This window comes from Protopterus annectens, chromosome 3.part0, assembly GCF_019279795.1.
Source record: "Protopterus annectens isolate FY-2018-M chromosome 3.part0, PAN1.0, whole genome shotgun sequence".
Taxonomy (NCBI): domain Eukaryota; kingdom Metazoa; phylum Chordata; order Ceratodontiformes; family Protopteridae; genus Protopterus; species Protopterus annectens.
The window spans coordinates 1,598,989,824-1,599,004,828 of NC_056731.1; the positions used below are offsets into that span (position 1 = coordinate 1,598,989,824).

At 34.4% G+C, this 15,005-nt stretch overlaps 1 protein-coding gene across 2 annotated transcripts in view; it reads left to right on the forward strand.

The window, feature by feature from the left end:
• Window positions 1–915: 915 nt before the first annotated feature.
• The window catches only part of POP1 (POP1 homolog, ribonuclease P/MRP subunit), a 1,346,230-nt gene continuing 1,332,140 nt past the window's right edge, over window positions 916–15,005 (forward strand). For both annotated transcript variants that reach the window (XM_044065635.1, XM_044065636.1), the window contains exon 1: window positions 916–1,009. The gene's annotated coding sequence lies outside the window, so the exon portion shown is untranslated. The remainder of the gene's footprint in view (window positions 1,010–15,005) is intronic.

The window sequence follows — 15,005 nt, forward strand, 5'->3', positions numbered from 1 at the left end:
ATTATAGTGTGTGTGTGTGTGTATATATATATATATATATATATATATATATATATATATATATATATATGATTAAAATATTATATTATATTTAATTTGGACGTGTTTGTTATAAAACTACTATGTTATTAAAAAATAAATAATTATAGTGTATGTATATATATATATATATATACACATATATATATATATATATATATATATATATATATATATATATTTATGTATATATATATGTATATATGTATAAATATATAAAACATATGTAAAAATATATAGAAATACTCAATTAAAATAAATATTGGAAATAAATTAATTAGTAATAACTTCATTTATAAATATACTTGACTTAAGTAGTTTTGCATAAAAAAGAGATATATAATGCTAGAACTAATTAATAATCATTAAATAGTGACATATAATGATATAAAAACTTGTTCAATATAAATTGTAAATTGTAAAACATATACTTGCACAACAGATAGTAGCCAATTCTTTAACTGCATAGACTAAAAACCTGACCATATAGTGAGTAAAAATAATTGTAATTGTAATAAATTTTGATAAATTTTAATAAATTTGGTGGCTATGAAAATTCCTAAATAAACTGTGATTTAAGCTTGAGTATACTAGCAATAGATATTTGATCGTTAATACCTGGATATTTACTTGCATTTAATCTAAGTTGCCAAAGGCATTCTTTAGCTTCTAATAAGCTTTTGGTGTCACCACCTTGTTGTGCTTTATTGTAAACAATTCTATCGATGACAAAAAACAAGAATTTTTTAAAATTAGCACAACCAATGCTATGATTGTATAGAGCACTAGTCTGCTTGTGATTTCTAATATCACTCATGTGCTCAATAATTCTCGTTTTTAATTTTCTATTCGTTTTCCCTACATAGAATGCTTGACATCCTGTGCAAGAAGCTACGTATACTACCATAACTGAATTACAGTCACATACTCCTGGACATCTGATGGTCTTCTTATAATTGGTAATTGAGAGGTATGGTCCATTATTAATGAATCTACATATGCAGCATGCACCACATTTATTCATCTTAGATTTCATAAACAAATCATAATTCATACAATTTTCAAATAGACTTTTTAAACTTTTTCCTTTGCTGAACGTAACCTTGGGTTTATTTCCTAAAATATTAACTAATTCATTGTTAGATTCTATGATGATGTTCCATGAATCATGTACCCCTTTAACAATTTGATCTGATTTTTCATTGAAAGGAATAACAAAAGTGTCATGTCCTATAACCTTAGATTTAGAGACATCTTTTGATGTTAATCCATGTCTTAAAATAGGTTTGTATAACACCAATCTGTTCATCAAAATATCCTGACCAATATTACGAACAAATTCTACCGGGTAGGCTCTACTTGTAAACATGTTTTGTAGTTTTTCAAGTTCCTGTCTAAACATGTCCTCATTACTCACAATTCTAGACAACCTCACCATCTGTCCTTTTACCAAATTTCTTTTCTGATGGACAGGGTGACAACTGTTAAAATGTAAAAATGAATTGGAGTATGTCTTCTTCCTGTAAATATTGAATTCAAATTTGTTGTCTTTCAAGGTAATTGTAATGTCCAAAAAGTTAATTGTATTATTAGAAATATGACTTGTAAATTTTAAAAAATCTGTTGTTTGTCCTATGTATGTGATGAATTCATTAAACTGGGCCTCAGTACCTCTCCAAAAGATCAAAATATCATCCAAATAACGTAAATATAATAAGATCTTACTCCAGTAACTACTGGTAAAAACATATTCTGATTCCCATGCAGCCAAAACTAAATTAGCGTAAATAGGGGCACATTTTGCACCCATAGCCACACCTTTTTGTTGTCTAAAATAACAACCATTAAAATATATAAAATTGTTTTCCAAGACTAATTCTAACATCTCAGATATCAACCGATTCTCAATACTGTCGTTTTGTTTATGTGTGTTGAGGCATGCTTCAAACAACTCAATGCCTTCCTGATGTGGAATCACAGTAAAAAGATTAATTACATCTACAGTAGCCATCACAAAGTCAAAGTTAACGTCAACATTGTTAATGAATTGTCTAATGGAATCAAGACAATGCCATGAATCTCTTACAATGTGTGGTAGTCTCGTTAACATATCCTTACACTTGAAATCAATGTAAGCCACTAAAGCTTCAGTCTTTGAACCTATTGCTGAGACTATTGGTCTAAAAGGAGGATTATCAGTGTGTTTGTGAATTTTGGGAATCCCAAAAATAGATGGTATTTTAGGGAATTCCACAGAAATATACTGATAAACCGAGGAATCAATCCTTCCATCCATTAAGTATTCATAAATTAACCAGTCAATTTTACTGTAGGCTTTGTTTACTTCATGCCTACTAACCTTTTCATAAGTTACCTCATCATCTAAAAGTATAAGCATCCTATTTTCATAGTCAACATTCAACATAATAACCACCCCACCACCTTTGTCTGGTTTCATGATTCTGAATTTATCAGAACTTGTTAATTCCTTGAGACAAAATTTTTCAGCTGATGTTAAATTGTACTTAAAAGTGTTCTTCTCACGTTCTTCTAATATGTGTCTCACAAAGTTTTTCAAAAACTTGTATCATGTAATTCTGGGGTGGAATAAAGGTACTGTGACGCTTAAGTGTAAAATTATGGAAATCATGAGACAAACCATTTGAGTCTTGAAAAAATACTTTCAAATTTAAAAGCCTAGTATATGTTTTTAAATGTATTAAAACTTTACCAATATCTAACTTAAAAGTAGGGACAAATGTGAACCCTTTACTAAACAAGTCCAAATACTTATTATCAAAATTCTTTTTAGTATAATTGTATAAATTAAAACCTAAATGTGTGACAATTTTACAGTCAATCAAATTCTGAGTTACTACCTCATGTTGACACAGACTGGTAATATGGGAGTTTACAGTGTTATTAAATTGTTTCACTTGGGTTATAGCCTCAGAGGGTGAATTGTTAAATGTATCTACAATATCATGATCAATATTATGATCAATTTCAGTTAATGTCACCATCTGGACATTCTCGAGCCTCAATTGTTGTAATTCCTTGGAATGTATTGATTGTAGCTGCCCTGTCGCTCCCTTATTCTTTCCGACCTTCTTAAAGTTGGCTGGTCTAAAAAATCTGACTGTAAACCCTCATCATTGTTGTTAATATTATTACCATTATTAACATTACTTCGATGTGTATTGTCCTGATTATCAATTGAATTAAACCGATTTCTAACTCTATCAATACTAAAATTATCATGATTCTGGCTAATACGCTTCATGTTTCTATACTCTCTAAAGTGCACATACGCTCTGTTGTTTCTGTAATCATGACTATCTCTCTCAATCTTAATATTTTTAATTTCCAAACCTTTATTAATATATCTGTCCATATCTTTAAAAATGTTTTCCATTCTGAATTTATTATGCTCAAATAATAAATCAGCCTTAATGTCATTGTCTAAAACACATAACCTTTCCTTTAAAACATTTAATTTATCTGTATTATTTCGAATAATAAGTTTCAAAAGTTCCAACCCAGTTTTATCAAACAATTGTATCAATTCAGTAAAAAATGGTGTACCTTCCAAAAAACCATTAGGCAATTTAAATATACGTAGTCCCTTTAGGACCTGTTTTAACTCCAAACAGCGTTCTAAGGACGCATTGTCCATCTGTAAAGATTTAAAATTCTTTAATGTTTTTTCAAACTCAGTGAAACGTGAATTCAAAGTACCCAAGTCCCTTGTTGCTGCTGAGCCATCTCTGTTTAATGAAGGAGCTGAGAGAAAATCATGTAAATCCAGATTCCTATCCAAGGGATTGTTTCTATTCATGTCCATACGACGTACAGTCTGAGTTTGACCACTGTTGCATCTATTGTCAGCATTAGAGTCAGCATTAGAAGATGAACCAGCTACACACCCTCTATCTGACATCATCACATGCCTAGAAGGGCTTTTTCAGGTATATTTATAAATGAAGTTATTACTAATTAATTTATTCCCAATATTTATTTCAATTGAGTATTTCTATATATTTTTACATATTTTTTATATATTTATACATATATATATATATATATATATATATATATATATATATATATATACACTATAGTTATTTATTTATTAATAACATAGTAGTTTTATAACAAACACGTCCAAATTAAATAATATAATATAATATTTTAAGCAAACAATATTTAAACAATATTTAAACAATATTTATTCAATTTCAAATTTCCATATTTTTACAAATTATAATAACTTGTTATTTATTCTTTATTTATTCTACATTTCATTATGGTTCTGGTTTTTTAACATATGCTCTGTTTATATGAATAATGTAGATATATATATTATGCACAATACTTATAGTATTATAGGTTATGCTCTAGTTCATGTTTTATGACTTTAAATGTTCACCTCAATCATACCTTTTACTTTAAAAGGCAATGGTTTTAATCATTTCAATTAGATTATTGTATAATTAATTAATTACGTAGAATCTGTATTTAAGGGATGATGAATTTACTAAAATTTGTACTCTGATGATGCCCTAGGACGAAAGGGTGAAAGCGCTTAGTTCCATGGTGAAGACTTTCTTTGTTGTTGTATTGGTCCTGTGTTGGAATAAAGACTTTTATGCAAATATCCAACGATTCAAGGTTACTGAATTTTTTGGTTACCAGTTAGTGATCACCTGTTAGCCATTTCTGAAAACGGTAAGCCTCTTTCTGAAATAACATGGATACCAACAAGGCATAAGTGCTAGATGCACACATTCTGTGCCATACACTGAAACAGACTCTTGATAAAGTTTGGACATTATTATGTCAGTGGTATAAACAAGCTGCTAACTGCTTTTAAATTGCTTAAGTGTATAACTCCACCTGTAAAATATCTATGCTGTCTCGGTCATTTCCTATTTAGTGGGCAGTTGCAAGTTTTATTACTTTAAGGAAGTAATGACCTTTTACTGTTTACAGTTTGGAAATGCACTGTTTCAGCTTGACTTAGTCTGATTTTGTTAAATAGCTTACTAGAATACATTGCTGTTACTTCTTTTAAACTGGATTGGAGTGCTATCATCGGTGTTCGGCCACCATGTTGTTTAGTCCAATGACATGCTGTTTCAACCTGTGTTAGTTAGATTTTACTACTTAGCTTATTTGAGTGCCTATTCTGTTACTGTATTATGTGGAAACTGAGTGATTTTACTGTAATTTTATGTCCTGCCACCATGTTGCTAAGTCCTGTTGGCATGCATTACTATGTAGCAACAAATAGCTGGAAAAGTGTACTAGCAGTGACTGCATTCTGTGAAATTAAGGTGGTGATGGATTGAATTTCATATTAGTGAACAGGTGGACTTTCTTATTAATTATCACTGCTTGTATCTTAATTAATTTGTTTGATTAAGTACTGCTTAGCTAAACTACTTAAATTGTGGTATTTTCTTGTCTGTCTTCTAGTCCCACTTTATTCTTTTTTTTTTTACTTCACTTACGCTCTTTTCTGGCTTCATATTAACATATCTCTCTCTTTCCTTATAGTCCCTTAACCACATTCAAAAGTTCAACAAAAAACTAACTCTGAAGCAACTACCTGCATACAAGAATGCGTATACTGGAACCCCGTACAAACCAGTAAAAAACTACTGCAAGTCCTACTTTTATCAACAGACTGTGAGTAGTGTAGGTGTATTATAATCTTCTTTTACCACGACCAGACATGATTCTTCAAACTGAATGCTAACACAACTCTAATATAATCTTCTCTCTGTGATACTCTCATTGGTTCTTCTGCTATGTACACTACTGGACCCCCCCCCCCCCAGACATGATTCTTCAAACTGAATGCTAACACAACTCTAATATAATCTTCTCTCTGTGATACTCTCATTGGTTCTTCTGCTATGTACACTACTGGACCCCTCCCTTCCCCCCCTTTTTTGTAACAGAAATATACAGTTTTCCAAGGCTTTGCATTTATTTTGTATTTTACCTCCCTGATGCTCTACCAACTCTGCTTTTGAGTTCACATAGATAAAAAACACCTTTGAGTACTGACCTGGACTAGCTGGTTGATTGTTTTTCTCATCTCACAGCTCTCTCCAAGTCCTGGCTGAACCTTATCTGTTCGCCCTTGCTTCGCTCGGGCTCACTCCACTCACCTACTGTACCCCCATTCCCACCCACACTTTCCTCAAACTTATACACTCACTTTAATTAACCACTCCCCCACAACCACTCAAGTTCCTCCTCCTAGCCAATACTAGCTATCCAGTCACTCAGAACTACCTCCTCCACCCTATTTCTCTAATTAACTCTAAATTACCCTCACTTCTTTCACTCAACATACAATATGTTACTCATCCTACTTAACTCCGTCCTTCTACTCACTCTTTCCTACTTCACCTCCTATCACTCCCACTACCACCACTCCCACTCTTCTCCTGTTATGTCCCTCAATCACTACAATCCACTAACCTCTATAAACTTCCTAATAGCTCCCTTATTGTTTACTCACTTTAAACTGTCTTGCATGAATTTTAAAATACTTCTCCCTCTCCCCCACAAAACCTAAACCCAAACTTCTCTTCTACAGCCCCCTTACCACAGCATACAAATCCTCCTTTCCAGTCTTCTGCTGGCTAGCGATATTCATTCCAACCCTGGCCCACCCTCCAGCCCAACCACAGGTACTCATACTCGCCCCTCTAACACCTCCACTACATTACATGACCATTCTCCTTCTCTCCCCCTGTACCCCCTATCCAAACTCCTCAACCTTACAGCCAAAACCTTGAAAATACTCTCCCTTTACTCCAACTCTGGCTCACCCTCCAACCCAACAAGAAGTACCCATATTCACCATTCTAACACCTCCACTGCATTACCTGACCATTTTCCCTCCTCACCCCCCCATATACCGCCTATCTAAACTTCTCAGCCTCACACCCCAAAACCTTGAAAATACTCTCCCTCAATATTCAAAGTATTGCTAACAAAGTTACTTTTTTCCATGCCCTTATCTGTCTCTCTACAACCCTGACATTGTCACCCTTTCAGAAACATGGTTACAACCCCATATTACAGACTGAAATCCTCCCCCTGGTTGCAACATTGTCTGCCTCAATAGACACAAGAAATGAGGTAGTGGTATAGCTATTATATACTCTTGACAAACTTTCTGTCCATCCTCTGCCTACATCTCCTTCCAGTTTCCATCCTGTTGAAATTCTTATTTCTAACTGTAAATTAAATGATCACAAAAACCTAGCCATAGTAGCAATTTATATCCCACTTGGCAACAACATCCTTGCCGTCGAGCACTTTCTCATCTGGCCATTTCAAAACATCTCTTATGAGACTATTATCCTAGGTGATGCCAATATTGGCTGGAACTCCCTTAATTTCTACTCTCCCAATATTAGCATCAATCTCTTTGGATTCTCTCATCGCCTCTCTCACCTGTATCAGTAAACACAAGTAATAGCAACTATCCTTAACTGGATCCTCACTTCTAACCCAAATCTGTATCACAGTGCAACCACTCTACGTGACTCCCTCAGTGACCATCTCCCTACCCACGTGTTACTACACTCACCTCATATGCTAAAACCTCACCAATACAAAGACAGCTGTAAACTCTCTAATTTATGCCCTCCCTCTCAGTGAGGCTGTCTCCAGTTTTAAAAACACCTCCCTGAATATCCTAAACTCCTTAGCCCCACTAAGAAAATAAGAACTAAAACAAACTTTGCTCCATGGTTAACCCAATCCACCTGTAAACTAATGCTTAAATGAGACAGCTCATGGAAAACCTGGAAAAAAACAAACTCCCGTCACCATTTCCAAACCTATAGAGAACTTGAGAACCTAACCAAAAAACAGGTCAATCAAAAACCACTAGATAACCCCAACTTCAACACGAAAAAGGTTTGGAATAGTATCAACAAACGCTTACTTCCAGGCAGCCCTTCTGCCCCCATCCCCTGTCCTAACAGCTCAACAAAAGACACTGCCTCCTTTCTTAATTCCTTCTTTATCGACTCTATAAAAAAGTTAGAACCAATTCCAAAAGAAAGAGGCAAGTAGTGTTGGAAAAAAACAGTAAACAATCCCAAATCACAGGCACTACTGGAGCAAATACCACAAGATGACTCTTATATAAAAACCATGCTTTAATCCAATTTAATGTTCGCAAAACACTGTTCAATACGTTTTCGTCCACAACAGACTTCATCAGATAACATCCTAACCAAATCCTCCCCTTTTATATGGTTTTCAAAAATACCCAACCAGTCATAAACTTCTTTCCATTAATTCACATACCAAAACAAATCTTCATTATAAAACACATTCTTCATAAGTTTAATCTATCGTCAAATCTAAACACAGTTAATAAAAAATCGCTACTTGTTTTAAAAAAAAACTTAAAAACTTGGATACAAAAATTTTAAGTGGAATATATTTTAACAGTACAAAAATATATATATATAAAAATATAAAAACTAGAGTCATGAAACCAGACAAGGGGGGGAGTAGTACTTATGGATTCCATTTTGTATGAAGGCAAGATGCTGGACATTTTGGGGCACACTGAGACATATGTATGCTAGGGTCTCAAGAAATGAGATCAACATAGCATATAAGAAGATTGATCTGGCTATTTATGACCCCCTGATTGAGGTGGTTATTGGTGTAGGTTAATTACGACCCCCTGATTGAGGGGGTTATTGATGTAGGTAATTTTAAATATTTACAGAACGACAAACCGAAAATACCTATTTTCGGTATCCCCAAGGTGTATAAAGACATTAAAAACCCTCCCCTAAAACCCATCATAGCAGCAGAAGGATCTAAGACAGCCCCTCTAGCAAACATTTTAGACAAAAAAACGTGTTTTTTATTTGAGTCGTTTTGTGGTGATTGCTCCAGTAGTGCCTGTGATTTGGGATTGTCTATAAAAAAGTTAACACCTCCCTCTCCCCTCCTGATCCTTTTCCCTGTACCATTTCCACCCAGTTTTGTCTTAAAACCTGTCCCTACTGCATGTATCAAATCCGTTCTTACCAACCTGAAAACCTGTCCCCCTCTGCTGACAACTTACCTCTTGTTTTCCTTAAACTTGCAGTTAACTCTGTTGCACATCCAGTCTCCATATTAGTAAACAGGTCAATTCAAGAGAACACAGTCCTTGACATCTGAAAAAAAATCCTAAGTTATACCCCTCCATAAAGGTGGCAATTCAACTGAACCAACCAACTACAGACCTATAGCCATACTATCCCCCTTATCCAAAATTCTAGAAAAATGTATTCATGACCAGCTTCTCGAACACATCATACAAGGCAACCTGTCAACTCCCACCCAGCATGGTTTTCGTCCTCACCACAGCACCTCTATAGCTCTCATTTCATTTACACAGAATATCGCCAAAGCACAGGACAATAACAAGCTAGTCTCATGCCTCTTCCTTGACTTATCTAAAGCCTTTGACTGTTTCCCATACCATACTGCTCTCAAACCTTTCTTCCTTTAACCTGTCTCTTCTACTATACTATGGTTCTCCAGTTACCTCTCCGACAGATTCCAGTCCATCAGATGACTTTTCTCCTCCTCCCCCTTCCTTCCAATCCAAGCATGTGTCCCCAAGGGTCAATCCTTGAACCTCATCTTTTTAATATTTTTACAAATACAGTAGAGAGTCGATTATCCAAAATGTCATTTATCAGAACCAACCTTTCAAAGTTCTCGGTTAGGAAAATTCATAAAATCTGAATATGTAAACATTATACATATTTGCTTGAGCATGTTTTTTGAGCTTGTAGCCAGCTCGCTTGTGAAAAATATTCTTTATTTTCCACTGGAGTCACTTAATGATTGAAAAGCGTATTCCTGCGTGCAGAAAAAAAACAAGATTTTAGATGTTTTTTATTCCGTTCAGTTATATGTTTGATTGTTCAAACAGTTTGATTATCCGACCTATCCTAGGTCCCTATTAGTTCAGAAAATTGAGACTCTGCTGTAACCTACATACTTCCTGTCCAAACACCTCACTAATACAATATACAGACAACTCCACTATTATCTTGTGCTCCGATACCCTTCCCCACCTCCTTGCTCTTACTCTAGATTCCCTCCTTTCAGTTGAAAAATGGCTGACCAATAATCAACTACTTCTCAATCCTAAAAAAAACAAAACTTCCACTCTTCTGCCCCAAATCACTACCACCTAAACAACTGCTCCTCCTCTTCCCCTCTTGGCTCACACTCTTTACCACAACTACTCATTTAAGGTCTTTATAATATTCTACCTACCTTGAATTTCTCTCTGATGGTAATTGTTAGGATCTAACTTTTTGTATTACATTTTATTTACTTAATATGTACTGTGGCTATTTAAACCCTCAGTATTACTCTTGTAATCTAGCATGTTCATTATAAGTTGTGTTCTGTTTTTTTTCTGTGTATATACACTTGTATGTTAATATTGTATGATGTTTTGTTTTTGTATTTGTTTATCTGTGGAGCTTTTCTCCTTGTGTCTCTGCTGAAAAAGGGGCTCTGCAGCCCAGTCGGACTAACCCTGTTAAATGTCAAATAAATAAACAAGCCAGTACTGATGTTAAATGTAATACAACATTGTTTGGTATAAATATAAGTGAGAAAGTTTGTGTAAATGCATTCATTGTTTTGATCAGTATGTACTAAAAGTATAAAACTTCAATTGAACTGTGGAGACAGATTTCCTTGTTTTTGTTTAAAACTGTGTTAAATCATGGTAAAAGTTTACAGGCTGTAGAGACAGCTGAAATGTTTCAGTCCTACTGCATGCAGTCGAATTCCTTTAATAGAGATAAGAAATTATCAACAGAGCTTAATAAAAAAACATATGCCAATGACATACAGGTTAGAAAGTATATGCAAACTGTTTTAGGCATTTTGCCTAGAGCTGATGATGCAGAACGTACAGTAGTGCACACAGGTGACACTTGTAAGAATTTGACAATTTTTGAAATTGAATTTGAAACTGTACTTTGTGCAAATGTACAAAATGTAAAGAATTGGTTATGACAGAAACATGCAAATGTATGGGTTAAAGATGAAATGAATTCCAATTCAGCTGATGCAACTGAAGTGCTCAGAAAGACATATTGGGTATGGCCAGTTTGAAAAAAAAAAAAGAGTAACCATACGCATTTATGTTGTGTAGGGTATACCAGAAATAACAGCCAAGTTAAGAAATACAGTTCTGTTGGGATTTAAAGGGTTAAAGATTATAGCAGCTAATATAGTGCAACAGCTTTGTACTAGGTATGGACATGTCACTAGAGTTGACTACAAAGTTATTAGAGTATTTTAATATTACAGTTTCTGACAGGATGCTAGAACAGGCAGAGCATGACAATGAACATATTTTTAAGTACAGCATTTTTTTTCTTGGTACTGATGAAGATGGGTTTAAAACTTCAAGTGCAGTAGGACGTGGGTAAGTGTAGACAGGTGGGGGATGTGAACAGGGATGTACTGAGAGCGGCATCAGACCCTCTAGCTACGGGAAGCCCTGATGATAGACAAAGTGCATGTTTTTCTCTGTAGAAAACTGAGACATATCAAGCAGGGCTGTGTATACTACAGAAAATGGACAAATAAGCAGATAGAGAAAGGAGTATTTGCAATGGACTCTGACGAAAAAAGTCAAAAAGGAAGCAAAAGTTGCAGGAAGATAACACAGAGGGTCAAAGTGAACTGAGTGTTAACCAACAGTGCATGACAATACAAGTTAGAGAGAATTTCAGACCTTATAGACAAAAACAGACTGTGGGAAGTTAAAAGTTTTGATTAAGGGATTACATTACCTTTGAAAATCAACAGTATGTCTTGATAAAATTACCTCAAGCTTTTCAGAACAGCCCTGTTATTTTTCATCAGATAATAGGAACATTCTTACAGGATGAGAGTAAAGATGACAAGGTTAGGTTCTAAACAAACAGAGACTGAAATAACACATATCACAGCTGAGAAAAATTCTGAGACAGTTGCAAGAGGCAGGTTTCAAAGTAAACAAAGACAAAATACAGGTCTTGTCACAAAAAGTAAAATTTGTAGAAACAGTTATCAGATTGGCAGGGAGGACTCCTTGTCCGGAAAGGATGAGGGGCATTTTGCAATTGCCAAAGCCTTTGACAATTTTTGATTTGCATAAGGCAAATCAAAAAGAAGAGTTGACTCTACAATGGAGTCGCACAGAAAAAGGGCATTTAAATTGTTAAAGCAGAAGTTGGCACAGGGAATGGAGCTAATAGCTCCCACCAGTAAATTAACTTTTGTTTTACAAGCAACAGCAGGAAAGCACACACTTTCAGTGGTTTTATTACAGTCTTGGCCATACGAGGTATCCCTGGGAATTGGCAAAGTTAACACGGGTTACTTTTTGTAGCAGTAGAATGACTCCTGTAGAAAAAGGATATCATACTTGCATTAAACAGTTTTGGCCATTTACTGGGGAATAACACAGTATTTGACAATGTTCTTGGAAGTTATAGTTCAAACTCCACATTTGGCCATCAAAACCTTGCTAAATGACAATGATAAAATAATAGAAGGGATTAGTCAGACATTCCTACAGTGTATGTGAATGGTGCACGCTTCTGGAAGGTTGGGAAGTGCTATGCTGGGTTTGCAATAGTGACATTGCAAAAGGGAGAGAAACCAATTATGGTTAAGTTACCAGGATACCTGTCAGCACAGAGGGCTAAACTAGAAGCTGTAAAACATGTTTTGCAGTATTTACATCCAGTAATGAGTGTTTATGTAGTAAATTCTAACATTTCATATGGCAATCTGGGCTAGAAGAGGGTTCACTGATAGTGCAGGACTGATTCAAAAGTACAAGTTGCAGGGACAGTTCAGGTCTTTTATCCATTGTTGATGCTTTGCTTTTAATACTGAAGTAAATATGCTAAGAAATAGCCAAAGGGCAAAGTAAAGGAATTAACTTTGTAAAATTAAACGAAAACTTCCCCAACACGCAAAACTCCACTTTACTCGAACACCAATGCAAAGGAAATCACTGTTAAAGCAGCTGTTCTTATACTTGAAAAATACTGGAAACTTTCCACAAAAGAGCTTTTATTACACTTGAAGTGTGCAACTATTCATACACTTTTCGTCAGGGCTCCTGCCCCAACTTCATCAGAAACAACAACCCCTTAAAATAATGTGTCTTTATATAGTTCATCTAGACGTCATTGACCAATATAATTAATTAATTGATTAGTGTAATTAACTTCAATGACCTCCCTACCAATATATTATTATTTTAATAAACTTTAAAAACATCAAGAATTACATGTATATATTAAAAATATTCAAACATAGCTCTAGTATATTACGTAAACACCATTGTGACAAGCAACATTTAAATACACAATTTATACTAACAAAAGCATTTCAAACCCACAGGCCTATATTGGTAGGGAGGTTCACGCAGTGTTTATAGTGCTACTTCATAATGTTATTTTATAGCGCTGTTTTATAATGTTATTTTGTACTGATTATCATTACGCATTGACCTCTATTGATTAGTTTAGTTATATTGATGCATTTTAGGTATACAGATGTATTTTAGGTCATTGAAGTTAATTACACTAATCAATTAATTAATTATATTGGTCAATGACGCCTAGATGCACTATATAAAGACACATTATTTTAAGGGGTTGTTGTTTCTGATGAAGTTGGGGAAGGAGCCCTGACGAAAAGTGTATGAATAGTTGCACACTTCAAGTGTAATAAAAGCTCTTTTGTGGAAAGTTTCCAGTATTTTTCAAGTATAAGAACAGCTGCTTTAACAGTGATTTCCTTGGCATTGGTGTTCGAGTAAAGTAAAGGAATTAATTGGACCATTGGTCCTAAGAATACAGGTTGCAAACTAAAAGATTTGCTAAAAAAAATAGTAACAGGAATAAAGTTGTGGTAAACCAGACAAAGTAGATATTCTAACCTTAAAAGTAAGGATAGTTCCAAAAGGAAGTGTATGTATACAACAAACAGGATCAAAACCAGTAGGGATCAGTGAATGCAATATCACAATAACTAGGGAATACTGCAGTTGCAGTACAAAAGCATATGGAATGGGAAGGAACCTATTATGTAGGGTATGTAATACCATCAATGACATTTACTATAGAATTATCTAAAGTTAAAATAAGAAATGTCAGGAGAAAGAAAGAATTAGGAAACAGTATTAGTACATTAGATCAGTCATAGATTTACAGTCTTGACATAAATGCAGCAGATGCAAAATGTTTTTTTGTGCTCTGATCAAGGAGTGCTGTACTTGTATTCCAGACAAGATAGAATCCCTAAAGCAGCATTTAAGTAGAATACAACTAGTATCTGAAAAGGCTAGGAATACATGGTACAGTGACTGGAGTCATTAGTTAAATAGGTTGTTTTCGGAATGGTGAAATACGAGTATTACAGTTTTAATTCCTTAGTAGCCATTACTTTGTTGATCAAAGTAATGTGTATGTATATTAAACTGTGTATTAAAAAGACTGCTGATTAGGTATCTATTGTAACTAATGTAAGTGGTAAAGAACGTAACATCACCAATGAAGACATGAGTTTTCTGTACTATTCAAAGTTTAAATTTTAATTCAAAATGTTTTGGTTTTCAAATTAAAAATGGGGAATTGATAGAATTATATCAAGTAAAATTGGTTTCCCCTCATAGAAGTGGCATGTATGTGATTTGGTCTCACAGTAAGAACATGTATTGGTAAAACTGCTATCTCTCATACTGACAGTGTGATATTTTAGGAATAGCATATAAAATACAGAGCCTGCAAATGCAGGAAGAAATAGCAAGAATGTGCTTGCATGACATATTGTAAAACCAAAGTATTGTTTTTCCTTCATAGTAACAGAGGTTTGGTAAGCTTAAT